Source organism: Egretta garzetta, unplaced genomic scaffold, assembly GCF_000687185.1.
Source record: "Egretta garzetta isolate BGI_Z169 unplaced genomic scaffold, ASM68718v1 scaffold154, whole genome shotgun sequence".
Taxonomy (NCBI): domain Eukaryota; kingdom Metazoa; phylum Chordata; class Aves; order Pelecaniformes; family Ardeidae; genus Egretta; species Egretta garzetta.
Window position 1 is genome coordinate 1,039,424 of NW_009259600.1, and position 26,156 is coordinate 1,065,579.

A 26,156-nucleotide genomic window follows, 5' to 3' on the forward strand; every position below is an offset into this window, starting at 1 on the left:
GAACTCCCCCGCTCTTTCCAAATCTCCTGCCAAAGTACCTCGTCCAGAATGCCAGTAATATTGATCTACCAGTTCACGCAAGCAAAATGCTATTTACTTACTGTTGGCTGTTGATTCCACTTTTAGCTTTCTTGGGCAACGGTCTTGTTCCTCCCGAGTTTCTTCTCTACCCTGAGCACGCTGCTTGCACATGATGAATAATGAAGATATTGTATTAGTGTCATAGATTTTTCTCATATGCAAGGTCTAGTGGCATGGGTTTTAAGAAATATTGAGGGGGGGGGAAGGCTGCTCCATTTTTTCTGGAAATGCTTGTATAAAATGGAGGCATTCTGGCACACTTTACTCACCTCTGATTTCTATCCTCTTCTCACAGCTTCAGTAAAAGGGACTCTTCTATTTTCATTCCTTTTGTGGGATGACATGTGAAATATATGGAAAATGTGTAGGAAGATTTTTCACAATCGCCAATTTCATCCCTGCAACCCACCGAGATCTCGAACTGAATCACACCCCATCTTCAACAAGTTTGAAATAATTCCCATCCCTTTAAAATGGCAGCCAGGAGTCAGTGAGAGGCGGGCGCAGTGACATGAAGTAGAGGAGAGTGCAGTACCTGCGGAAATCTTTTTTCTGAAGTCAGGGACTAGATCATCTGGCATCTCTCTCTGAAGTCTAAAATTTTCTATCACTGAGAAGCTCCTAAAAATAATTATGCTTTTAATCTTCATTATAAACAATGAGGGTTCTTTGCATGAATCAGTCTCACTAGTTCTTTTCCCAAAAAAGAGAGGAGCTAGCAGTTTCGGGTGAGGGATTGTGTGGTGGTTAGCAAGACATATGGTGTGCAGCATAAGGACCATACTGGATGCAACTGAAGGCAGTAGCAAAATTCCCACCCACACCAGCAGATCCGAACCTGGCCCATAAACACTTTCTTTATTTTACAAACCATAGTATAAATTACTTTCTATTTTATAAATGGACTTTAAAAAGGAATTATGAATGCCATTGAGCTCTCCCGTGCCAATGGCATCCTCGTTGCCACAGGAATGAACGTACTTAAAAGGTGGGGCAAATGTATGAAGATCAAGAAAGATTTGTGGGACAGGTACCTAAGCCAAATACATGGTGAGAAGCATTTCCTAGAAAAATTTCCACTGTTTGGGGGAATGTTTAGCTGAATTAGGCAGAGGTGACCATAGGCTGGAGGATAGGGTTGTGGTATTTTATCTATTGATACAAGTTGGCTTGGATGACACATTTGTTCCTTCAGTTTCCTGTTTCCACAAACTGCAATGAAAACTGCCTCCAAACACCAAATCTGTACTCCCACTGGGTCAGCTTGTGCTACTTTTGGAGAGTAACTGGCAGTCTGACAGCACTGTGGACAGACATATCTTCAGTAGCCTCAGCAAAGCCAAAACATGAAGCGGCAGAAAGGCAGATGCAACAGCATGGATATCTATATAGGCTACCAGCTAAACACTCTTCTTGTATGACAAAATGTAACCCATGATCTTCACTGCAGTGTTACTGGGGCTGGTTAAAACATGGCATCTTTGCTGCTGCCATACCTTTGGGTGCAGTAGTAAGTTGCTCTCTGAGAGCGCTTTCATTGGAGTCTCTCTCCATATATGCTGCTGGCTGAATATGCAAACAAACACACCAACAGCCCTAATTCACACCAGACAGTGGCAGTAATATTTTTTGCCTTTTCCGGACCACGTGTCAAACTTTACTTTGCTCTGAATGAAAGGAGAATTTTCTCCAGAAGAAAAGATAGAGGAGATCCTATTAGATAGAAGACAGAACACTGTAGAGAGAGTGAGGGGGCTACAAAGCTCTCCAGTGTCTTCTTTTCAGCTGTATTGAATTTTTTTCTAATTTCTATTTAATTTTAAATGAATAAAAATAATTTGTAGGCCTTAGGACCCTCAGGGATACTGAAGCCTGCAGCAAATTTAAGCATACTTACCACTTCAAAGTGAGCTGGGCTTTCTCTTACAGCAGACTAGTTAGCATTTCAGGGGGAAAAATTCCAGGGTATTTCTCACCGGAGATGAGTGCAGAGGAAATGTACTTGGCTTCCAGCACAAAAAAGGTGTTTTTGAAATGTTACCTTTTTTATATAGGACTGTTCTCTTTAATAGCTTCTCAGTCCTCTGTTGTCCAGACAGTCACAGCTTCATCCAGTACTGAGATGCAACATTCAAAATCTCTCCAAATTTGGGCAGACGGACACAGAGGGCTTTCAGATTCTGTGAGTTCTGGTTTTGGTAATCTTATGGATTTGTGGAAAGCTGTAAAATTCTGATTTGAAGGGACAGTTATTATAGGTTTTTTTGACATGCTACCGCGGGACTAGCAGATCCCAGCAGAGATCTGTGCCATGTACCTCTCTGCGGGGTCAGAAGATAGTAGGTGTGAGGTCTTCATCAGTAATGGAGTATCTGAAGCCATGTACTTAGTGCTTTCTGTAACGTTTATATATTGTTCTAGTGGCAAAGCAAATTAAGAACTTGAATGGAAACCCCTAAACTCATAGTCTAGCTGAGAATGATGACCGGAAAAAAGATTTCATGGGGTTTTAAGTGGCAGAAATTGGAGGGCCAACCCCCATTTTAGGCAGCTGGAGCAGCATTACTGACCCTTGAAGGCCACAGGTGCTTGATTGCTGCCTCCTTGGGGTGCTCTGCCAGAACTTGAGACAGAAAATTTGGCACTGACAGCATGTTGGCAATTCCCAGTGTCAGACACTTAGTAACATGTATACCTCAGGCACCTCCAGGATAAAGCAGCAAATGAGGGGAGTAAGTCTAAAGGAGCAGAGATAGGTGCCAAGTCCCTTTCATGTCTCTGCCTATAACTGAAAATTTCATGAATAATTTTTCCCAGCGCCTTTTTCTACAATATCAGACTATATTGGATCAGTAAGTGATGTCTTAAAAAAACCTGATTCCTGTTTAAAACTGTCTGAACAGCTGAAAAATGCCATTTCTACTGTGCTGAGTGAGTTCAGTTCTAAACCGGGGACAATTAGCAATGAGAACACTGTGAACACCTTGGTTCACTTCAAAACCCATGGTGAAGCCACATCAACAGTTTCTCGTATTTCTCTCCACTCAGAAGTACACAGGCTACATTTCCGAAGATCAGAACTTCACAGGCTTCCTGAAGTAAACAGAGTGTAGAAGAGAAGGGGAGAAAATGGGTGGCTGGAGACTAATGTCCTTCTTGCCTAAGCTAGCAGGTCTCATTAAGATTTTGCATAACTTTCATCTAACTCTGAACAAAGTCCAGCACTCAGTGATATTGTGCTCATTTATTTTATGGGCTAGATCTCTATGGGCTCATAAAACAAGGACTGGATAATGCTTATTCTTAGATTTATTATATTTCATTTTCTAGTACAAATGTACAAGAAAATACATCTAGTACTCCAGGCTTTTTTGTCATAAATCTAAAATAAAATCAACCTAAACCCCAAGTAATTTCAACATCAGCAAAAAATATCTTTCATTCATTCTTTCAAGGCCTTCCCTGCAACAACCCCCAAGTCTTTAAAGGCAAGCACTGCCCTGGGAAGATCATTAAAATCCCCTCGTTTTTTTTTTTACCAAGTGGAGGAAGCAGGTTCAAAGGAGAAGGCTTCCCACAGAGAACAAATTATTCTGTGAAGATCTGAACTACCGGACTCAGAGTTTCTACTGAGCTGTGTCTTGAGATTGACTTTGGTGTCTGAGGAGGTGCTATTTTGACTGACATTTTGGGGAAAATGGTTTCTCATTGTTGGGTTTTTTCCCCCTTTTTTCCCCTGTAGCTAGAGAATCATGATGTCTCTCTCCAGAGTAGATTCTTCGGTTGCTTTCATGTGAATGTCTTGTAGGGTCTCTCTCTCCTTAATTGTTCATATTCTTTAAAGATGTTAATTACCTCTGGAACCTCTGCAATTGTGTCAAATTTGATTGAATCAATCCAGAAGGGTCAAAAACCTTTGTGTCTCTGTGGGAAGCTGGACTTTCAAAACACCTGCAGACTCTAACACAAGGACCCTGATTCTTTAATAACCCCCCTTTTCTATGTGATAAGGGCTGAGCAGTCTCTGCTGATCCCACAGGTGTGGGATCCTGCCTGTACAACGAGTGTGGTATGACTGTGATAGCTTGATGAGCTATCCAGATACAAAATGAGAGATGACTTGCAAGTGGGGTCATTTTACACAGGAAGCCAAGTTTTCTCTCATTCATATTCACTCCTTTTGCTAGGTTGTGGTACTAAAGATGATTTCAAAGGTGGCTCTGTCAGGGATCCCATCACCAGTGCCTCCCTGGACCAAATGTTTTCCTTTCTCATGGGGCAAACTGCTCAGTGACTCAGACTGTGCAAGATCCTGCCTTGTCACCTACAGATGTTGTCTTCCCTCCACACTTGTCTCAAGACCATCTATCTTATCGAAAAACACCCTACTGACTTCCTGAATGGCCAAGCAGAAGTCTTCTTTGATCCACTTTCCAACCTCCCCTGCCCAAATGTCTGTTTTAGAGATCTAACAGCAAGGTTGGGTCAGGGATAGGTACAACCACCTGCCTTCCTTCATGGTGTAGCACTGGCTTATGACTGGTGGTCAGAATTTGATGACATTTTGTGAGACCCAGCGGTTTATTTTTTGTGTGGGAAACAGAAAAAAAAATGGAAAAGTGGCAAATGGGCAAATAGAAGGAAGAGGTGAGCTCTGGGGGGATCACCTCAGGGCTGACCATAGCAATTCGCTGCTCTTAAAACTGCATCCAGCCCAGAGTGACTTGTTTTGAAGCACTTAAAAATGCAACTGAGTGGAAATTGCTGAACAAAACATGTTATAATGAGCGTGGGTGTTTCACTGAAGTGAGAGACATGTTGCACTCTGTTTTGTCTACTGACTAATGCCACAGTCTAAGGGGCAGGCATCACATCAAACAGAGGAGAACAAGAAAACTCAGTGGCAACCCCCACTCACCCCAGCTGTGCTCTCTTGGCTCTGTTCTGAACGTGGCGATCATAGGCTGGCAGAGCTGTTGTAGAAAATGAGGTCTGGAACATTAAAAACATTTTTGAGTGAATTCTGTTTATTAAACACCACTGAGACCTTTTACATTAATTTTCAATCCTTTCAATAACTTGTTTTCCAACAGCACTAAATCACCCACCTCTTCTTCAGATCTTAATTAGGCCGTCAATTAGGTAAATCACATCTGCTTGTCCTTTTCACCACAGTTCCCCATGTACAGTAGCTCTGGATATTTTAGAGTATACATCCACGTTGGCAAGGCAAGATTGGCATTGCTCCCACTGCTATTGCCACCCACCCTCTGTTTTTGCAAGGGTGCACACAGATGCAGAAGGGTTGAGGATCACTTCTGCTGCAAATGAGTTGGGTTTGAACAAGGGAGTTACTCTTGGCTGAAAACCCCTTAGTATACGCAAGTATAAACAAAATCAGCAATAAACGTGATCAGTTTGCATGACTGTGTACTTACACTAACGATGAAATAGTTGCCTGGGTTTAAACAGCTGCCAACTGCTGTCACTCTGCATATTCCACGTTGTGTACAACTTTTCCATAGCATGGAGAAGCAGGCACTATTCCAAAGAGGATGCAGGTGTGGACTCACACCTGGCATGTAGGAGGATTTACCTCCTTCACCCTGCAGGCCCACCATGATGCTGGCAGATGAAGTGGAGTGTCATGAACAACTCCCTCTGGCTTCGTAGTCACATGTACTGTGCACAGGGTGCTGAGGACATCCCTGCAGAGCAGGTGCTTGGTCCTGCCTGCAGCCCTGCTTCAGCTCGCTCTTGCTGTTGTTGCAAGCACCCAACAATTTACCTCCCTCATTCGCAATGGAGCTGAGCACATCCAGGGTCCTTCATCAGTTTATTAGTCTGGACCAGACTTACACTGTGTGTCTTAAACTCCTGCTGATGTAGGTGGTATCAAGACATCCTGAATCCTCCTGGGCTGAATCTCTCTCACTCATCAGATGGCTTTTGCTTCAGTATCTCACAAATTCAGGATTGCTATGTTACTGGACACAGCTGAGGAAAGAACGTTTAAGTGGGTGGAGGTTGCAAAATCCAGCTTTGAGATTATAGGTCCTGACCCTTTTCTTCTGTGCTGGTTTTGGCTGGGATAGAGTTCATTTTCTTCATAGTAGCTTAGTAGCTCCATAGCATAGGGGCTGTATTTTGGATTTGTGTTGAAAACAGTGTTGGTAATACAGGGATGTTCTTGTTATTGCTGAGCAGGGCTTACACAGGGTCAAGGCCTTTTCTGCTTCTCACGCCACCCCACCAGCAAGTAGGCTGGGGATACACAAGAAGTTGGGAGGGGACTCAGCTGGGACTCACCAAAGGGATATTCCACGCTGTATGATGTCATGCCCAGCATATAAAGCTGAGGGAAGAAGAAGGAAGAGGGGGACGTTTGGGGTGATGAAGTTTGTCTTCCCAAGTCACCGTTACACGTGATGGAGCCCTGCTTTCCTGGAGATGGCTGAGCACGTGCCTGCCCATGGGAAGTGGTGAATGAATTCCTTGCTTTACTTTGCTTGCATGCATGGCTTTTGCTTTCCCCATTATACTGTCTTTATCTCAGCCAGGGAGTTTTCTCACTTTTACTATTCTGATTCTCTCCCCCATCCCACCAAGGGGGAGTGAGTGAGCGGCTGTGTGGGTCTTAGTTGCCGGCTGGCGTTAAGCCACAACATCTTCTGAGCAACTTACAGAGTCATTGCCACTAAGAAAATATAAGTACATAGTGGATGTAAAACACTACTACTCAAAACTCCCCCCTCAGAAAGAAATGTACTTATTACACTTCCTACACTTGGAAATCACTCACCTAAGATGAAAGGCAGTGTATAATTGGTCTTTCATAGTTAATTTGCTTGTGGAACATAATAATGGTGTGCATACTACTGAAGAACACAGATTTTACAAGTATTCCTTTAACAACTTAAAACAGTTAGATGAGACATTTTAAAATTATACTACACTTTTCAAAATCCCCAAAATAGGTTTTAAATTTTAGCCTTCCTAATTAAAAAATAAATAAATCTATATTAACTTGCATCTAAGACTATTTTGCTGCTACACGTGTGCACTTTGAAGCAGACTACTTATATAAGCTTGCAACTTCTCTGCCAGATCCATCTAATTTGATGAACAGGATCAGATTTTCTGGTGTAGCTATGAGGCTGTGGTGAAGGAAGTTGCCGTCAACTGGAGCTTCCTTGTTAAAGAATCTAGGAATCTGATTCAATGGGTTGCAGGCAAAAAAATTATTTCATCACTAGTTTAATAAAATGCAAATTTAGAGAGCTGGATCCTAAATCTATGACACATGATTCCTCTGTGATGCTAGGCAAGTCACGTAAAACCGTATTTTCCTCTGAGGTTTACTAACCTGTCTGCTCCTTGTTTTCTGGACTCCCAGCACAAGTTTCTTGAGGTCAGGTTAACAGAGATGCCAAGTGCTCATGAAGGTAGGACTGGTGGATTGGAGCCATGAGAGAACATGCCATGGGCTAAAAATTGCTGAGTCATCTGAAATATCAGGACCGCATCATCTCCAGTGTTCATCTAAAGGAAGGAGCATGGACTTGCCTGTGATACAGTTTCTTGGGGGTTAAAGAGTTGGTGCAGCAAGAATGCCATGTAACTGAGTTTGGTAATGTCTGTAGAAGAATCAGAAAGAAGAGCTCCATGAGAACTGGAACTGTATCCGATACCTAATTTGAACCATGTCTGCTAAAATAGTCCTGGGAGTGCCTGACTACATGTTGAATGGGGAACACTGAAGGTACTGAACGGGATCCTCCAGAGTGAAAACCCTGTGGCTGCTTCATTACAGTGCTAAACCTGTGCAGTGGGTGTGCAGAGAGGAACGTCACACCTTCACGGGCAAGATAGACATCCTCAGTGTTCCCCTGGGCAAGACCCCCACCCCAAATTCGTCTGGCCCTGAGTATGTTAGGGAATATCCAAGGCATTACCCAGTTTCTCTTTGTGAGGTAAAAGAAAGACACACACACGACATGCCAATCACATCACTCCATCATCTTCTGGAAAGTAACAGGAGATACTGCGATGAGGGAATGAGCTCCACTGGGAGCTGCTGTACACTAATGGTCCCAGGGGTCATGGCAGCATAATTTTGGAAATAAATTAATCTTTCATTTTCTTCCATGTTTTCTTCCCTATTGATTACAACCATCCAGTCTTCCCACTCTTCTTTTGAGATGGAAAGGATCACAGGAGCAAAAAATCACATACAATGGGAAAGTTACCCTCAAGTGATATGGCATCAAAAGCACTTTTCCTTCCTCTTGTTTTGGCAAAAGAAGCGTATTCCCAGCAATCCTTATCTGTCTTGTGAGGGGGCTGTGAGGGGTCTGGGAGCATCCCCCTCTGGGGGGTCTGGCTGTCAGTTCAGGGCTGGCTCAGAGCCAGGGAAGCCTCAGGTGGTCCCTTCCTTTGGTGGCATGGGGAAAGGCTCCCAGACAGCCTGACCTCCTGTCCCAGCCTTGGCCTGTCCCTGTCCCCAGGAAGGTGCCTGGTGCCCTGGGACAGGGCTGCCCAGGTTGCCCCCTGTCCTGCCCTGCTCCTGGCTGGGGTGGTGAGATGGGACAGGGAGCCCCCAGCCTGTGCAGTGTCATCATAGAATCATAGAATCACAGAATCATAGAATGTTTTGGGTTGGGAGGGACCTTTAGAGGTCATCTACTCCAACCCTCCTGCTGTGAGCAGGGACATCTTCAACTCGATCACATTGCTCAGAGCCCCGTCCAGCCTGGTCCTGACAGGAGGGGAGAATTTTCATCAAAGATGTCTTGCTCATATTTTGTTTTAATTTTTTTTTAAATCAGATTTCCATTTTAAAATAACAGCAAGAAAATATTCTGAGAGGGTGCTACTGATATATGCACTATAAAATTTGAAGTTAAATGTGAGGGAGAAAATAATTTGCAATAGCATTGCCTAACACTCATTTTCTGCACCTTCACATAAAAACCAGTGCATGAACATTGACCTTTTTTGATAAAATTAAGTCTTTTTTTCCACTCTGAATCAATTCATCACGCTCTCCTGACCACAACTGTGTCTGGCAAGCTCCTGTTTGCAAGGCTGGATACCCTGACACAATTTATTCTTCTGGTGAGGACAGCATTCCCCAGCTCTGTGGATTGCCACAAAAGCTCGCAGTTGTGCAACAAGGATCAGTCAAGCCACAGCTTCTCCAGGCTAAGCCTAAACCCCTGCACTTTTCCTGGGTGGTGCCACAGAGTTCTCTTATCCCCCGATGAGGTCTCCTCCAGTGCCATTTAATATGGCATTTTTAAGAAAGCACAACTTGTTTTGAAGGTTTCCACCTTCTTCCCACCAGCCTCTCACCTGTCTGTCCCCTTCCCGTCAGTTGTGCCAATGCAATGGCATGTGGGAGAGTGATGGCAAACAGATCAGGAGAAGGATCCAGGATAAAACACATATGCACACACACAAAACTAACCTAAATTTTTTTCTTGCTTTTTAAAACTCAAATTCTTCTTCTGGGCCCCAAGCTGGGAGCACTGGCTTCAGCATAATCAGTGTCACCACTACAGACACGTTGCCACAAAGTAGACTCTGCTACCCTCAGCGGTATGTGACAGGCTCCTCCAAGAATTATCACTTTCATCTAGTATTCAAAAAGTCTACACTAATAATGGGGAAAACCAGGGCTATACACGATATTCACAGAAGTGCTACAATCTGTTGTAACACCCTTCCTTCATTAACTAGCTGTATGCTCAAGTCTTTCTTGTCCCTTGCCTCAGTATTTACTGTACTTTCCAAATGTTAGAAGTTATGAGTTGCACAAACCCAAAATGTTTCTTCAGCCCAGCTGCTTGTATTCTCCAGAGATATTTTTCCTGGCCTTTCTCAGCTGCAGAAGGGAAGACTGCCTCTTCTTTAAATTCCCAGATGAGTCATGACAAAAATAGTGTGGGACTTGTATTTGTACTAATGCACCTGCAGTATCATCTGTCTCCCAGCTATGAGGCTGCAAATTTCTGCACTTATCTGTGCACAAGTTAAAATGCTTATAACTGTCTGCCAGCATAAAACATGCCTGCAACTATGCAAGCTCTGCAGAAACTGAGCAGAGAGACAGGAGAAAGTGTATGTCCTGAACAGTCCTGAGTGATGGGAAATACATACAACATTATGTGCATTATTTAGATTCACATGGTTAGATTTAGATTTAGTTTTAAAATCACATGATTTAAAGCTTCTTAGGCCAGCCTCCAAAATATTTTTATGCTCATACAACATTAGTTCCACAGTAATGAATTAGTTTCTGTTATTCTTCTTTTGTTTACAACTTTGTTCTAGATCTCATTTGTCAGTGCTAGTTCTAGTTTCATCTCCAGTAAAAATATTTAATTATCATTTTTATAGCATTTTAAATAATTTTTCAGTCCACTGTGCCACAGTCAGACATCAACCTTGAATATGTTTAGTTAAAATTAATAAATACATAATTGCTGAATTTTGTATTTGGTTTGATTCTGCCTGAGCGGTACCACTCAACGTCATGCTTGTTCTCCTCCCATCCCCACAGGGCTCAGCCTGCTGCTCACAGTTCTGTTCCAGATCTGACAGCTTTGTGCAACTCTTTCTTACTGGGCCTGTTAGCAAACTGCCTATTTTTCATTTCTAATCCACAGCTTTTGCTTCTAGTGCTACTTCTTGCTAACTTAAATGACCTGCTAGTTCTGGGATGTATTATGAGGACATTTTCAAAACCACCATAAGTTACTTTGGAATCTAAACATAATGGAAGATGAAAAAGAGCTGGACAATTCTGAAATTTCATTTCCTCCTTTATCTTCTTGGTAGTCTTACTGCTTGCTTCGATGTCTCATGTTCAGTTACTGAATCTTGATCTATGCAGCATAAGTAGTTGTGGAGAAACTCAACTGGTAGGTTTGGTAAGTGGAGACCCTGCTTACATAAACGAAGACTCGGGGAGAAAAACCCAACCAAAAGGAGCTTTGGGGGCACTTTAAATGTATGTCACAATCTCACAATCTCCTCCAAGTTAACAAATTGCATTTTAGAACTGTGTTTGGTAATTATTGCATTCATACCTCAGAAGTAAGACCCAGGCATTATGGTTGGTTGGAATTCATCTGAATAAATAGCAGTTTGCCACATTCTTAACAAAAACATTATTCATTAGAACTGTTACGTATTAGCAGCACTGAATAACATTTGGCAGTTCCTTTGGGTATACATTACTAAAAGGTCCATAGACGCGTACAAATTGCTCGGTGTGCTAATATAAAACAGGGGCAGTAATGAAATAGTAGAGTGAGTATTAAGCTCCAGGACTGCAGTTTTATTCTGCAAAATGTTCCTCTTGCAATTTGTAAACATCTTAGAAACGTGAATGTTTTTAAGCTATTTAATGATTGTTAGTCATAAGACTTGATTTGTATTTGCTGCAGGACCCGCCTGCTCCTTTCCTTCTGCAAAGGGCGTTAGTTGCAGGCTGAGTTGGTCAAATGATTTTCAGGTATGACAGCAAGGTCTTTAGAGTATTTTGAACACAGATTCCTGCAGGCATTTATCAGAAGATGCTTTGAAGAAAGTAACCAAATGGCTCCTGTGGCTAGTAGTGCTAGTAGGGTAGTAGGAAGTGCATAGATACGATGGGGGACTTTCTCGGCAGCTCCTTAAAAAGAAATGACATCTCTTCAAATTGTGTGTGACCTGCCTCTTCCCCTCTGCATGGCCCTGGATTGCAGGACAAGAAGACACTTCTAATGAGCCAATAAATGACTGCTCTTACAAGAAGCTTATGTTTTTCCCTGCACAGAAGAGGTGTAGCCAGGAAGAAAGCAGTTTTTCTGTACATGCAAAATTTCCTTTATAATACACAAACATAATTTCACAAGAAAGGAGGCTTTAACAAAAGAATTTCTGGGATCTCATCATATGACCTTGACATTTCTGGACCTCTAAAGAATCTAACCCTGAACAGTGCTGTGAGACGGTTCTACTGTCCCAAAGAACAGAAAAAGCTAGACACACCTCCTCAAAGGCATTAGAAATATTTAACTTCCTTATGAGTCTAAATTACTTGTGCAAGACCTTGCAGAAAGTCTCTGAACAAGCAAGAAGCTGAATTTCGTTACCTCAAGTTTGAGTTTTACAGCTTATGACTCCAGTCCAACCACTGAAATCTGCACATAATCTATTAACCAAATAAAGGCTCCTTCCTTTATTGAAATCCAAACGGTTTCCAAAGCATCTGCTTCCAGTTCTGTTGGCAATCTGGAGGATATGTTGCAGCTACTTTAAGGTAGAAATAAGATTCAAGAGTCAAAGATTTGCATCCATGTTACCCATCACTGTGACAATGTATAGGAAATGAATCTGTAATGAAGCCAACTTTAAAAGTTGGAAGGAACAATATATATTCTATAAAGGGAGAGGACTGGAGTGCTGCTTCTTGTGGTATCCATTTTAAAATATTTTACGGAAAGTTAAGACAACAGCAAGCCTTAACCTGATTTCTGATTCATTGGTACGGGATGATACTTTGAGTGGAGGGAAGGACTAAAAGGAGGGAATGTGGACGGAAAGTGTAACCACAGCCAATTGTTTCTTGCGTTCTGGGTGGTAATGGTTTATGGGCATGGACTTGTGGAAATGCATTTTGGAAGAAGAAAAATGCTAAGAAAGAAATCTGAACAGAGAGTGCTTTTCCTCTGGTGTTTTAACAGTCTTTCTAACATCTGTTAAGATGCTTTCAGGAGAGCCAGGATTTCCTCATTCTTAAAAGCAATGTGCCACTGGGCCTTCGGTGTCTCCAGACCAGTTCAGAAGCAGTCAGGCATCAGAAAGGTGGCATTTGTTACAAAGACTTCTTCCTTTGTATTGGAAGTTATGATTTGCTCTTACCATCGGTAGAATACACAGCAAATGAAATGTGTTTGTGTGCGTTGTTGTAATTCCTTGATGCAACTGTCTTGTTTGTTTGCCATCAGCATTTTAGGAGAGTGTCTAACAGAATACAGAAATTCACATTTCATAACCATCACTTGATTTCTGTTAGGCTTAAGAAAGATTTTTATAAGGTTGTGGTAACAGAACACACTTACTTAGCCTTGAGAGAAAACACATTAGTTCCATAGCAGAACAGTAATCATAAAAGGGATGGGGGTGTGGTAGAGAGTTGTAATTTATTGCCTTTGAGCATCTACTGTGAACCGAAATTAGCACATTCTTATTGTGGTTTCCAGTGATGAAGTATTTAATTACTGGGAATAGCATCACCTAACTATATTTTAGAAATGGACATAAACTTGCCTTCTGTGTTTAAATTATTTGAAAGTCTTTTTGCTTCCTAGCAGCCAATTTAAACAGGAAGAAGAATCTACAGTTAAAGGCTGGCTGGCTCAGCTCTTCACAGGAAGCCAGTGGCTTCACCTGAACTTTTGCACTAGCATAATTCAGCTCTAATTCACATGTACAATATTATTCACTCTTTTATAGTTAGGCCATAGAATCGACAAAACAAATTTTAAATGCAGCAATGAACAGAATAACCTCACTGCTTCTTGAAAAAAGGGGAGAAAGAGGGAAACTGCTTGATCAGATGCAACTGCCCTTCACTTTGAGGTGTTCTTTGGAAAACAGGTATGCAAGGCAAATATGTGACACACGGAGCTCAACACACATTCCCTATAGTCTTGGGCAAGCAGTCTGGGAGAAGCATGGGTCAGAGCTGCTTCCAACAACAGCTGGAAAAGTCATTGCTTATCTTTTCTTAGCAGGGGCTAACAGGCTGCTCTGAGCAGAGGCTCATCCCTCTGAGCCTCTGTCTCTGCTCGTTCAGTAGCACAACACATGAGAAAAATGGGAGCCCTCCCTTCTTCTCCTAGGTGGATGTAAAAATATGGTTGGTTGGAAAGGGGAGGCCTTGGGTTACACAGGCGGTAAAAAATTGCAAAAGGAGTGTGTAGTTTTTCTGTCTGGCGAAGACTGATAATTATTGCTCTGGGATCCCTTTTTATTTAAAGAATAAAAAAATACCAAGGAGAAATACTATTTATATTTGATATTCTTCCTTTATTATACAACATTGTTAAAATGTTGTCATTGGAATTCATGTAATCGAAGTGTGGTCATTTAGAAAATGCTGAGAAACCTCAGGTTCCATGTAAATAGTGCTGGTTACATGCATCCATATACAGTAAAGTTGCTGGTAGGCATAGCCGTAGCATATATAGCACATCACCACAGAAAGACTGGCAACCATGTAGACAGTACGAACAAGCCCATCGGTGTATTTTCTTTCACTGTACTGTGAAGCTAAACAAAGAGCATTGTGCTGCATTGACTAATGCTTGAAAAGACTCTGGGTTATATAATAAAAACTGTATTTACCGAGTTTCAGGTTAACATGGGGCACCTGAAGAAAAGGATGATCACAGGCTTGCCTGCCTTTTAGCTGTAGGTAAGAGGGTAGTAAAGGGAAGGAACTATTCACGCTTTTAGCTTGAGTATCATTGAATTTAATGAGAGGTGAGTGGCTAAAACCTCATGCCACACTTTGAAAATACAGGGGTCACTGTCTTCTAGTCTGTTGGAATGACTGATAAACCAGCCAGCAACTATATACAGATTTTGAAACAAGTAAATAAGTCAGCATTACAGTAACACTGGTGTGTTTGGCCAAATAAATCAAAATATTAAGGGAAATTAATTATGCAAAGATAGGGCTAGTTATAACTGACTACATGACAGCTGAATCGAGCTACTATGGAACACTTTTGAAGACATCTCCATCAATTTACAAGATTACAATAAAGAAAATGGCATAATTTAGCAAGACAGCAGAGCTGGCCTTTAATTAATTTTATTGAATGTGTTTGTTTAGTTGTAAATATGATATTAGAAAGCACCTCTCTGAAGCACCCTTTGATATTCAAATCACAGCACACAAATAATTACAAAGCTACAACAGGGATGAACTCAGTCCTTGGCAACAGCATAATGGTGCTGACCAACAAGTAATTACAGAACAAAATGTTCTGCCCTCAGATTAGAGCTACCCAGTTATCAGAGTCTGCCCTTCCCTTCTCACCTCCCATCTCTGACACTCTTCAGGTGGCTATTTAACCAGCTTGGCTTTGCCTGGAAGCGTTCCCAGAGGCTGAGAGACTCAAGATACTCAGTACTTGCCTTTGTAAACAAGGACAGGGTCAGCTGCTGTATTTAGGCTGGTTTTGCCTGGAGGAGGAACTGAGGGAAGCAAAGGTGAGTGAACAGATTCTAAATACATATTTTCTACAAAAATCTTCAGAACACACTGGTAAAATCAACAAGGAGTTGGGAAGGTTATTGGGCACTCTTAGCTGGCAGAAATTCTTTGTTTTGTCATTTTCTCCTAGGAACATCGCTGTACATATTATTGTCACCTATAACTGCCACCCAGACTTGAACTCCTGGTTGGTTGGCACAATTCACTATCTTTCACCCCAAATCAGGGATTTTATGGCCATCACTCCCTGAGGCTTTATTAGAACTTGTCTCTCCAGATGAGTCCTCAAGCAAAGGAGAGGAAGTGTCACTGCAGCCATGAGCCATAACAGTCCAAGGGAAGATAAGATTTCTGAGGGGACGTTTTTCTTTAGACAGACTGGTAGAGTTGGAAAGATGAGACACTTTTGGTGCACTGAAGTTCTGCTCTGAAGAAAAGACATTTGGCTATTTGTGTGTATTAAACTTGAGGGTTTTTACACAAGGCTTCTTTTGAGTCTTGTTGGTAACTACTGTCCTGGTTATGCAGTAGCCATCGGCAACTCAGTCCTGTGTTAGTGTTCATATGAGCATGATCTTGACGATAAAAAGGGTGGTGAGGGATTCACATTTATTGTGCCTGAGTGACTTGAATGACATTTTCTCAGTTTAGAAGCATCTCCACTTGCAGACTCAGCTTGGGATCTGAAAGTCAAGCTGTGCGTTTTCTGGCTCATACAGCTTTGCCATTAAAACTTCATTACATCAAATTCTGCTCACAATTAAACCTTTGCAAATAAATTGTGCTCTAAGTCTGCAAAGGAATAGTTGAGGAGGCAGCATTTGGTCCTGGAACTGGAAAGCATTTAACAAACCTTTTGGTGATACATGAGCCAGAACAGAAATCAGCCTTTTCTCTCCTACCTTTGTCAACCCTAAGAGGTGAAAGAAAAAAATGTTGTAAAAATTTATTTTTGTACTAAATATGTTGGATAAAAATACAGAAAGGGAATAGATCAATTGAATGAAAGGATGCATTTTTTTGACAGTCGCTTTTCAGAATAAAGATGTTTTAAGAAAGACACAGGTGTGTGTTGGAATAAAGAATTTTCTTTTATATATGAAGGTGAGTCAGACTGTCTTGGGACTTCATTTGCTTAACTGACAGGCAGAAAATAGGATTCTGACTGGTACTGCAGCTCCTCTAGCTTCATATGGGAGTTGAAATTGAAAGTAATAATAAACTGTAATGTTAATCACTCTTTTATTAGAGCAGGGACTGAGGATCAAGGGGTCTGAGTTCTTTCTTTGACTCTTTCATTGAATCTTTAGCTGATCTGAAAAATATTAGCTTAAATATCAGATTGATGTTCATGGATTGGTACTACTTGATCCTGACCCACAGTCACAGGGCCAGGCAGTTTCGGCTCCCAGGCTAGCAGCCCTACAGAGCCAGCAAAACTGGCACATATGCCTATACACAAACAGGGCACCTCTTCATGTTATTTCTCACATAAGCACAGTGCCAAGACATAACATTACCATACAGAAAGTGCAAAACACTGTTTCAAAGTACCTCCTGGTGTCTGAGAAAAACAACGGTCTCAGCCAGTCCCAACATTTTTTTCCTATTGCAGCTTCTCTTGTTTCACCTAGAAATGTTTTCCGGATCAAATGTAATAGCCAGGACAAATTGCTGTGCCATGCAGGGCACATCTCCCACATTGCAAAGGAGGTCTAAACTTGTTAGAAAAGAAATTTGTTCTCCTGAGATCCTAGGGACTGCAAGGCAACCCCACATCACTGGGGACAGTGGTGAGCACCAACAGACTGAGAAAAAGGTTCTCTTTCCATCACCGTTGACTCCTGAGGCTGCAGCAGCAGATGCCGCACATCGTGACTGCTTTCAGAACACATCTCTCATCCAGGCACAAGTCCTAGCGTTACTCATCCCTCTCAAAACTCTTTCCTAGCACTGGCAGCTACGTTGGATATCCTGCGCCTCTGAACAAGAAGCAGTTGGTCTATCCGGTATGGCTGTGTTGCGGCTCATAGAAAGCTCAGTGTGGTAGTATTACCCACTGCATCGTGTGTCGGCTCATGCATTTTTTCAAAGTTGTGCAATGGGTAGGATGACCCACATGATAATAAGATTTATAATGAAAGGAAAGAAAACAAAAACATTTCAGAGAAACACAACATAATTCTTTGTGCACTCCGGACTTATAAGCAGTCTTTTTATTTATTCAGGCCTGCAAATTGGTCCCTAAAATGCTCTCCAGGCATGATCTGAACTGGGGCTTCAGAGGATGCTCATGTTTTGATCCTGTTTCAACTCACTTGCAATCACGTGTCAAACACCTGCCTTCCTTGAGTCTCTGTTAACCCAGCTGGACCCCCTTTTTTTTTTCCCTTCGTAAAATTGAGGGTTTCAATGAAAACCAGATGTTCCATCTGATCCAAACTTTCCTGGGTAAACAGACACTCACTCTGTTCCATCCACTTAGTTATAATATACCAAACCATATCTAATGGAAATGCTTTCACAAGCCATTTAAAAATAAGGTCCCAGTTCTCCTAGAGACATTGATCCTTTGCGCTAATGCAGGAAATAGTGGCAAGAGTCACTCTGCACTGGCCGGTGCCTGTCCTTCCTCTGCACTGCGGTGAGGTCTTCTTAGACAAGAAAAGAGCGTAGCAGAGATCATGAAAGCCAGGGAAAAGCCTCGGGTGGACTCCGCAGCCCATGGTTTAGAGGAACACGGGAGGAGATTGTTCATGGAGGTGTTTGGAAGGGAACATGTAGCAATGTGGATCAACCATGCAAAACAAGGGGGCCATGGCATCAAGCAAAACCAATAGGAATATTTGGCGACAAAATGTGCTGAAGAACAGCGTTTTCCTATGTTGTCAGCAGTCCACCCCACCCTTTCCCCCACCTCAGGCAGGGAAGCCAGATGTCTCCGAAAAACAATTCATTAAATTGATGTAACAGAAGACAATTAATTCTCAGTGGCAACATTTGGTACTGCCGTTGGTTGTGTTCGTGTCACAGACACCCTGCCCCATGGCAGCGGGGGTTTGCTGAGACCTCACAGGCAACCGGTCAGGTGAAGCAGTAAATGCAGGGTTCCCAGTACACAGTTCACAAAACGAAATGTTCATGTGAATCCACCCTTGTCATTTGTTCCTCCAGCTCTGATAGTCATCTCCAGCAAGGGGTGATGATGTGCTGCTTCTGGCTAGGAAGCAGGAATCAGGAATTTAACAAAACAGTAGTGGCATAATTGGTGGCTGTCTCTCTGGTCTGATGAACAGACAATGTTTGGGATGGTTTCATCAGCACCTAGCAAAAATTATTTGGGTATGAATAAAGAAATGCTCATTATTTTAGGAAGAACGTGACAGTCCTTTATGGGGAAAAAAAAAGCCCAAAAAATTATTCCAGTTCCTCTCTGTTAAGGAGAGACTTTGGCTTTTATGGCCATCCCCGACCTCAATGCTTTTTAGCTTGAGATAAAGCTGACCATGGCAATTTTTAGTAGACCTGTGAAAATATGTTTATGTCCTTAGACTTCCAACATAAACAGATTCTGCTTAATCATGTTTATATCACTTCATAGTATGCAGAACTGAGAATCTTAGAAGAGGACAGCAGGCTATTCTAGGTATCAAATTAAAATAATTTTATATGAAAAAAAAGGAGGAGGACATATACCTTTCACTGTATTTCAAGTGTAGATGACTATAGTCCATTTGCTCTTGGTGGCAGCTTTTTTATTTTCAATATTTAAAAAATCTTATTACGAGGTTTTGCAGACAAATAGACACCATCTCCAGGAGTCCCCAGAAGATCTCCAGTGAGAAGCAGGGCACTGGCTGAGCTCTGCGAGTGGTGGGCAGCAAGTCTGCCCGTGAAGGCAGGCCATTGCTGGCTCTGTGTGCTCCTAGGGGAGGCAGGGGCTCCCTGGGCATGGTTTTGCTCTGCTCTGAGCTCATGGGAGCTGGTGAGGGAGTTGCCTCTGATGAGGCAGCAGCTCTTATCCACAGGTCTCATTGACTTATGGCAAAAGCAGGAGTCGGGAAGGTAGTTGGAGCTGGAAATCTGTGAATCCGCACTCCAGGGAGGCAAAATTCTTCCAGTCAGGTTCAGTGGGAAGGGACTGTGTGAACCTAAAGAGATCTGAATGATGTTACTCTTTTTTACAACTCTCCACATTGCTCCCTCCCCACATTTATGTTTCAGACCCCCACATGGACCTGATTTGTACCAGAGCCTGCGCTGGTCAGTATGTATTGGATCCGAGGAATAAAGAGTGGGATGACAGTTTAGTTGATCATGCATAATTCTGAGCGGTAGTCGAGACCCAAGCTGCCTGTGGTGGGTCACAGGAGAATTTTACAGTAGAGCATCTTGGCAAGAATAAGGTGAGGGAACAAGGGAAAAATAAGTCAGACTGTATGTAGGCTCTCCGGGAGGAAGTTGGAGGTGCACAGGTAGTTGGGACCTTTTAGAACAGTTAGAAATGGAGAAGAAAGCAGAGAACATCTTTATACAGTTACATCCATCCTCGGAGGGAGGTCTTCCCGTCTAACCTCTAACTTCATTTTTGTCCCCTGCCTCCAGTGGGACACAGTAAAGCTCAGGGACCACCGGTGACTGAGAGCACAGCCTCTGCACGCTGCTCTGAAGGTCTTGAGCCCTGCCAGCTGCAGCCTGTCCTCATGGGCAGTCTGAGCCACTCCTGCCCTCTCCTCACTCCCAGAACTGCTTCATTAAAACAGGTATTTGCAAAATGCTGTCTGGTGAAAGCATGTGAGTTGATCTCTCTGCACAATATGCCTTAAGGCCAGTAAAAATGAGTTTTCCCATTCTGCAAAGAAGGAAATGAAATGAAAACTGTTGACTTGCTCAAGGCTGAAGAGGGACCCCATAATGGAGCTTGGAAGAGATGGTGGAAATCACGTAATGCATTTCCCAGGATGAATCCTTTCTGGAGGACCCACACGTCTCCCAAGGCTTTTGTGTTCAGAGAGGGACAATCACAGCTTCAGCCAATGAGGCAGAAGTGTCCAGTGACATTTCTCTTACTACTGAGGTCTCAAATCTCTTCAGGTTGGCTGAAAAATATCTGGACTTGACTTAAAAACAAAGGGAGCTCTGCTTCTCACAGAACACAAAATCCAGTTCAAGCCACCCCCAGAGAGGCCATGAACCAAGTGTGGTCTTGAGGGGAAACAATGACAGGTTTTTAATCTAAGGCTTTTCTTTTACCAGATCCCAAAATGCTGGTTTAAGGTTGATAAATTGGAGATTAGAACATATACAGAGTTTTCAACAAATTATTCAGTCACGGTATATTGAAGGATTTTTTAAATGGAGAATTAAATGCATTTTTAGAAAATATGTAACATCTTAGAGCCACTCTGGAGCTGGAACAAAACATGTTTTCTTTATTTAAAATGTAATTTTTATGGATGCATTAGACTTGGAGCCAGAGAAAACATTTTTAACTGCTGAGGTTTTACAGCCACTCTAGGGTTAGGAAAGAAAGCTGAAAAAATATTCTGCCTGGCAGATTTTTTAATGCTTCATTTAAAAGTAAAATAAAAAATAAAAAAATATTGTAACCCTTCCACCTGTACCGTAGTTCATCCAAGTGAAAGAGACACCTTTCATTTCATCCCTCCGTGCTGCAATGAGCCCAAATTTGAGACAACTTGTCTCATGTGAAAAGAAGGGGCCACATTGGGGCTGAGGACCACAGCAAAAGCATCGGGGTCAGTCCTTGGTCCACAACAGTAGTGAGTCTTTTGACTGATGGTAAACCCCAGTTTCTTGCATGTAAAATGGACAGAAAATGCCCTTCCTTCCTGATTCATTTAGGTGGCTTGGGAACCAATTTGGGCCCTTGTTGTATCTTGTTTGTATAATGCCTTTTGCAGAGAAACCCTCGGAGATACCTGCTTTTTGACATAATTCAAGGCAATTGATGGCAGTCTGAAAATCTGGTTCTGGGGTTAAAATATGGTTGTGCATTTGCTTAATCAAGTAAATAAAAAGGCATGATGCCTTGATTTGTTAAAAATAAACAGTTCCCCTCTCTAAGTAAAATGTTACCCCCAGGAAAGGACCTAAAGAAAGTCCTAAGCAAACAGGATCTCCCAAACATCAGCAAACTGGGAAAGCACAGGGCCTGACCCAGTGCTTCATGCATTGCTGAGAGAGAAACACATGCCAGACTCGTGTATAACTCAGTGTCTGGTGAGTCAGAGTTAAAAGAGGCTTTCTATCCACATTTATAACCACATTTTTTTCATGTTGAAATTCTTGCATGTGGAACCTGCAGATCCGTGGGTGAGAGCAGGTCCTACTCATGGCCATACCCTATATGAAAAGGCAGAGGAACAGACACCATTTTTGTTTACGCGCAGAAAGAGACTAATCTGCTCAAATGAATAATGGTGGGCTGTTCTCCCTCCCTCATATGAGGACTTGTCCTGAAATACTTGATTTTCACGTGTGGTAAATCAGAAGTCTGGCATGTGCTCCTGCACTGTGTTCAATACGGGGTGACTGAGGTTTGATTTCTACATAGAGCTCTTAGAGGTACTTTCTTTGAAATGCGAGTGTTCCTGAAATGGGTGGTTTTGCCTGTAGCACAGGGCAAAAGGCCATTCTCACAGTATGATTGTATAGCCCACAGAAGCAAAGAAAATAGGGCTCAAAAAGAGCAGGAAAGGCCATCTAATCGACTCTCTTGCTTCTTGGGAAGATCCGTGTTACCAAATTAACACCTCATCGGACTTTATCTGAAAAGAAAAAATAGTTATGTGTAAGTATGATCAAAATTTTTCTCTTTCAACTATAGAACTGACTTCTGAGAGGTGTTACAACCCACTAGCCTTCAGGATTTGAGGTCCACATCAAGACACGACGTAGTCCTTTCATCTTTCCATGTTTCCATCTGTGGACAGTGCTGATCTCCTAGTCTTATCCTAGGTCATATATAGATCACTCTTAAAATCAGTAGGTAGTCCTTTCATTTTTCCATGTTTCCATCTTGCATCTTCTACTCTGTGGACAGTGCTGATCTCCTAGTCCTATTCTAGGTCATATATAGATCACTCTTAAAATCAGTAATGAAGATTTGGCTTGTTTTATCTGCAGTCCTTGGTTTGGAACTATAGACCACATACTGAATTCATTGTACAACCTTTTTTAAAGTACCTAGAGATGTCTTGGCATGATGAAGTGCCAGACAACTTTGGTGTGATGTTGCTGGATGTATAGAAGTTGTCAGTCTGCACACATTTGCGAAGAGGACACTTATTTTCATTCACATGCAACATGTCCTTTTTGTTAATCCTAACTGTGCCAGTAGAATCAAGTATTCCAATTTCTCTTGCATGGTCAAAAAAGCCTAATTGCTACTGCAGTACTTTGCCCCCAAATTTAGAGGAAAATTAAAAACACTAACAACAAGCATTCGGTTGTGGTAGGAAGGAAAGCAAGTGATGAAAAGAAAATCCTCTGATGATGTCACCATCAAGTACCTGAATCCAGGTTTACATGTCAAAGATCAGCTCTTGTCAGCTCTGAGGAGTTGTTGTGCTGGAGTGCTTTAGGAGACAACTGCAACTGCCAAACCAATGCTCACTGGGATCCCTAGGAGCCCGCATGATTAGAGGTCCAGATAGACCAGGGAAAGAAATGAAGCAGCTAGACATATAGTTTGGTTGAGATAGATAATTTAAGGAAAGAGAGGACGGTGAGGGTGAGGAGAGGTCCAGATGGCTAACAGTCTTTAAAATCATGGAAAAGGATGGAATACAGAAAGGCAAGCCACTAGAAAGATTTACTGAGAGACTGAAGACAACCAGAGCAACCAAAGGTGTATGCTTTTCCCAGCAGAATTTTTAGAGAATGGTGAGAAGAGGATGAGGTTCATTGTGGGAGCGCCAGGGAAAATGAGAGACCCATGGGTTTCATTTGCAGTGTGACTGCTGCCCTGACCAAAGACCTGTTGCAAAAGCTGAACGCTGGACCTAGAGGCAATAGCAGCCTGGATCATGGAGATGTTGTAAGTAGTTCTTAGGAAAAAATCATGAAAATTTATAGGCAATAATATGGGAGAAAAGAAGGGAAACAGGGATTTTAAAGCAGCAGCAATGAAGGGACAAGGGCAGCGTACTTCTGGGGCTGCATATGAATGTTGTCTCCTTTGCAGTTCAAGTGCCAGAACTGCTCAGCTTTGCTTCATGGTTCTCACACCTATTCTGCTCATGAGACAACACTTTAATATCACCAGATGTAACCCAGATGGTACATATTAATTTATATATGGATGCTGGAAAATACATATATATTTTCCATTTGAAGTCTTTTAAGTATGATTTTTATATTCATTTGAAAATTGTTCATTTTTATTTGAGCCATAAGGCAGCCAAAATACAGCTCCCAGGTGAATGAACATTTATCTATTCCACCCTGAATGATTCCAGGTTTCTGTGAGACTACTTTTGAAGGTATGTGCTCATTTCATTTCAGAAATGATTCTCACTGGCTCAACAACAATGTGTTACTGTCAAACGTCCGTTATTATGCTGAATGGAAATGCTGGGGAGATAATTTTAGAACATCTTTCATCTCATTTTCAATATTAACAACTGTTCCATAGACTTGCCAGCAGACCCAAGTGTGTGACAAAGTAGAACGCCTTGATTTAAGCATTTAATTATTTTTCTGTGTCAAACTTGATTTAATAAGTAATGATAATTGGAGTCGGACATGATCTTTAGATAATCAAGCAATCGAGCTCGCTCATCCGACAGAGCAGGAAGAAGAAGTGGTGGTGGTGCTTGTCATAATAATCTATGCAACACAAACACCGGTATTTCCCCAGTGTTTGGAAATACTGAGAAAAGGTGATGAAAAAAAGAAAATATACAACTACAGGTAGAATATCAAAACAGTATTAAAGAACAAACTATGCCTCTCTCTTTTGGTAGCTCCCAGTTCCTTCCATCCCTCCACCCTATTTCTTGTCCCCTGCTTTCACCCCAAAGTGGACACCATTTCTGCAATTGCATTTTCTAGGTTCAAAACTGGAATCCTAAGTCCTGTATTTCTGCCAGAGGTGGTTCTTTTGCCCCAGAGAGCAACAAGGAGTATGTAAACATATAAAAATATCAATAAGTAAATACATTCATTTTCTAAGCACTAACTCATAGAGTAGGCTATTATTATTTCTGATGTATAAAAGTGGGTATACAGAAATGAAGATAAATCCAAAGTATGAGCTTTGTACCGTTAAGAACAACTGGAAAAGGTATTTTCAGGCCAGCTTGGTCAATCTTTGCTATAATACACATTATACCACGAGACCAGAGAAAACCTTTTCCTGGGAGAACCACATTCCCATCAACAGAGCAGACAGTGGGGGTGGTACAAGGGTAGAAGGTAGTCTTCAGTGTGTGTGTCCAAAATGCTCAGTGTGGGATGCTCGTCCCACCTGTTCCCAACTGCTTCTCTCCCAAAGTCCCTCAAACCTGAGACCTACCCCCTTTCTTGCCACCAGTCCATTCAAAGTTGCTTCACTCCTACCAGCTCCTCTCTCATAACCAGTCCATGCTTACCAAAACCAGTTGGTTCTCTTTTCATAGCTAATAGGTGCAAATTTCCACTCTTACTTGAGGCAATGCCAGACAAATGAAACATATTCAAAAAATAATAAGCTGTGCATGTGGGTAACATGATTGCATTAGAACAAGCAACGAAATGACAAATCGTTCTTCCTAATTCAGGATGGAAAACACCACCAGTTCCAGATCTTAGGCAGAAACTTTTACAGACATATTTTTCTATCATTATCTGGTGTGAAGATATTGTGCACCTCGAATAATTTGCTGTTGAGTGCTATCAGAGAACAGTCACTGGATTAGGAGGTTTGTTTGTCTAATGAGATAGGACAGTGTCTTTACTCTGTCCCACCTGTTCCCCAAGTAATTTCCTACTGAAATTATATTTAGCTACTTCCCATAAGTCCACTGCTCATTCAAGTTGTTATTCTCTGAGATCTTTCCGTTTTGTGACATTCAGTATTTACAGCATCCTTTTGGTAATGCCAAACTCCAGCACAATATTTCAGGTATATTCATAAGGTACAGTCACATCTGGAGAAAGTACCAAGGGACTTCCCAGCAGTAGACAATTAATGACTATGATGAGGACTGTAAGGCATCCTGCAGTAGCAATGGAACACATTTTCCAGCGATCACTGCCCAGTGCTTTGGAAATAAACACTCTCATGTTATGCTGCTGCCTGTTAAATATCTTGGCGTTTATCTCACAGCAGAGACCATCGCCTGTGCCAGGGTTCTGTTCCATTGACAATGTCTCTTAATTGCCTTGTTGTTTAAATAAACAAGACAAGATAATTAAGAGATAATGACAAAGAAATAGGATGTTAGTGATAATGGGTGGTAGATTCCTCTTCCTCTCTAACTTCACTATCTAGAGCAGCCCAGACTCTGCCTGCATTAAATCTCACAGCAACCTTTTGAGTTTTGGAAGGGGCCTTCTGTCCTTGCTGTTTGTCTGAATTAAACAATAAAAGTGAAAAAGTCTGGAGGAAGAACTCAGAACTGGGAATCTGAGAGGACTGGGTGATGCAAAGGTTTTGGAAATGTGGAAGGCTGGACCTGTGACACAAAGGAAAGCGATTCTGCATGGAGAAGGAGTTGCCTGTTTGCTGCTTTGGTGGTCATGGTAGTCCAGTACTAGCCAGCCTGAGTGGTCCTGTTTCTGCTCCTGACTA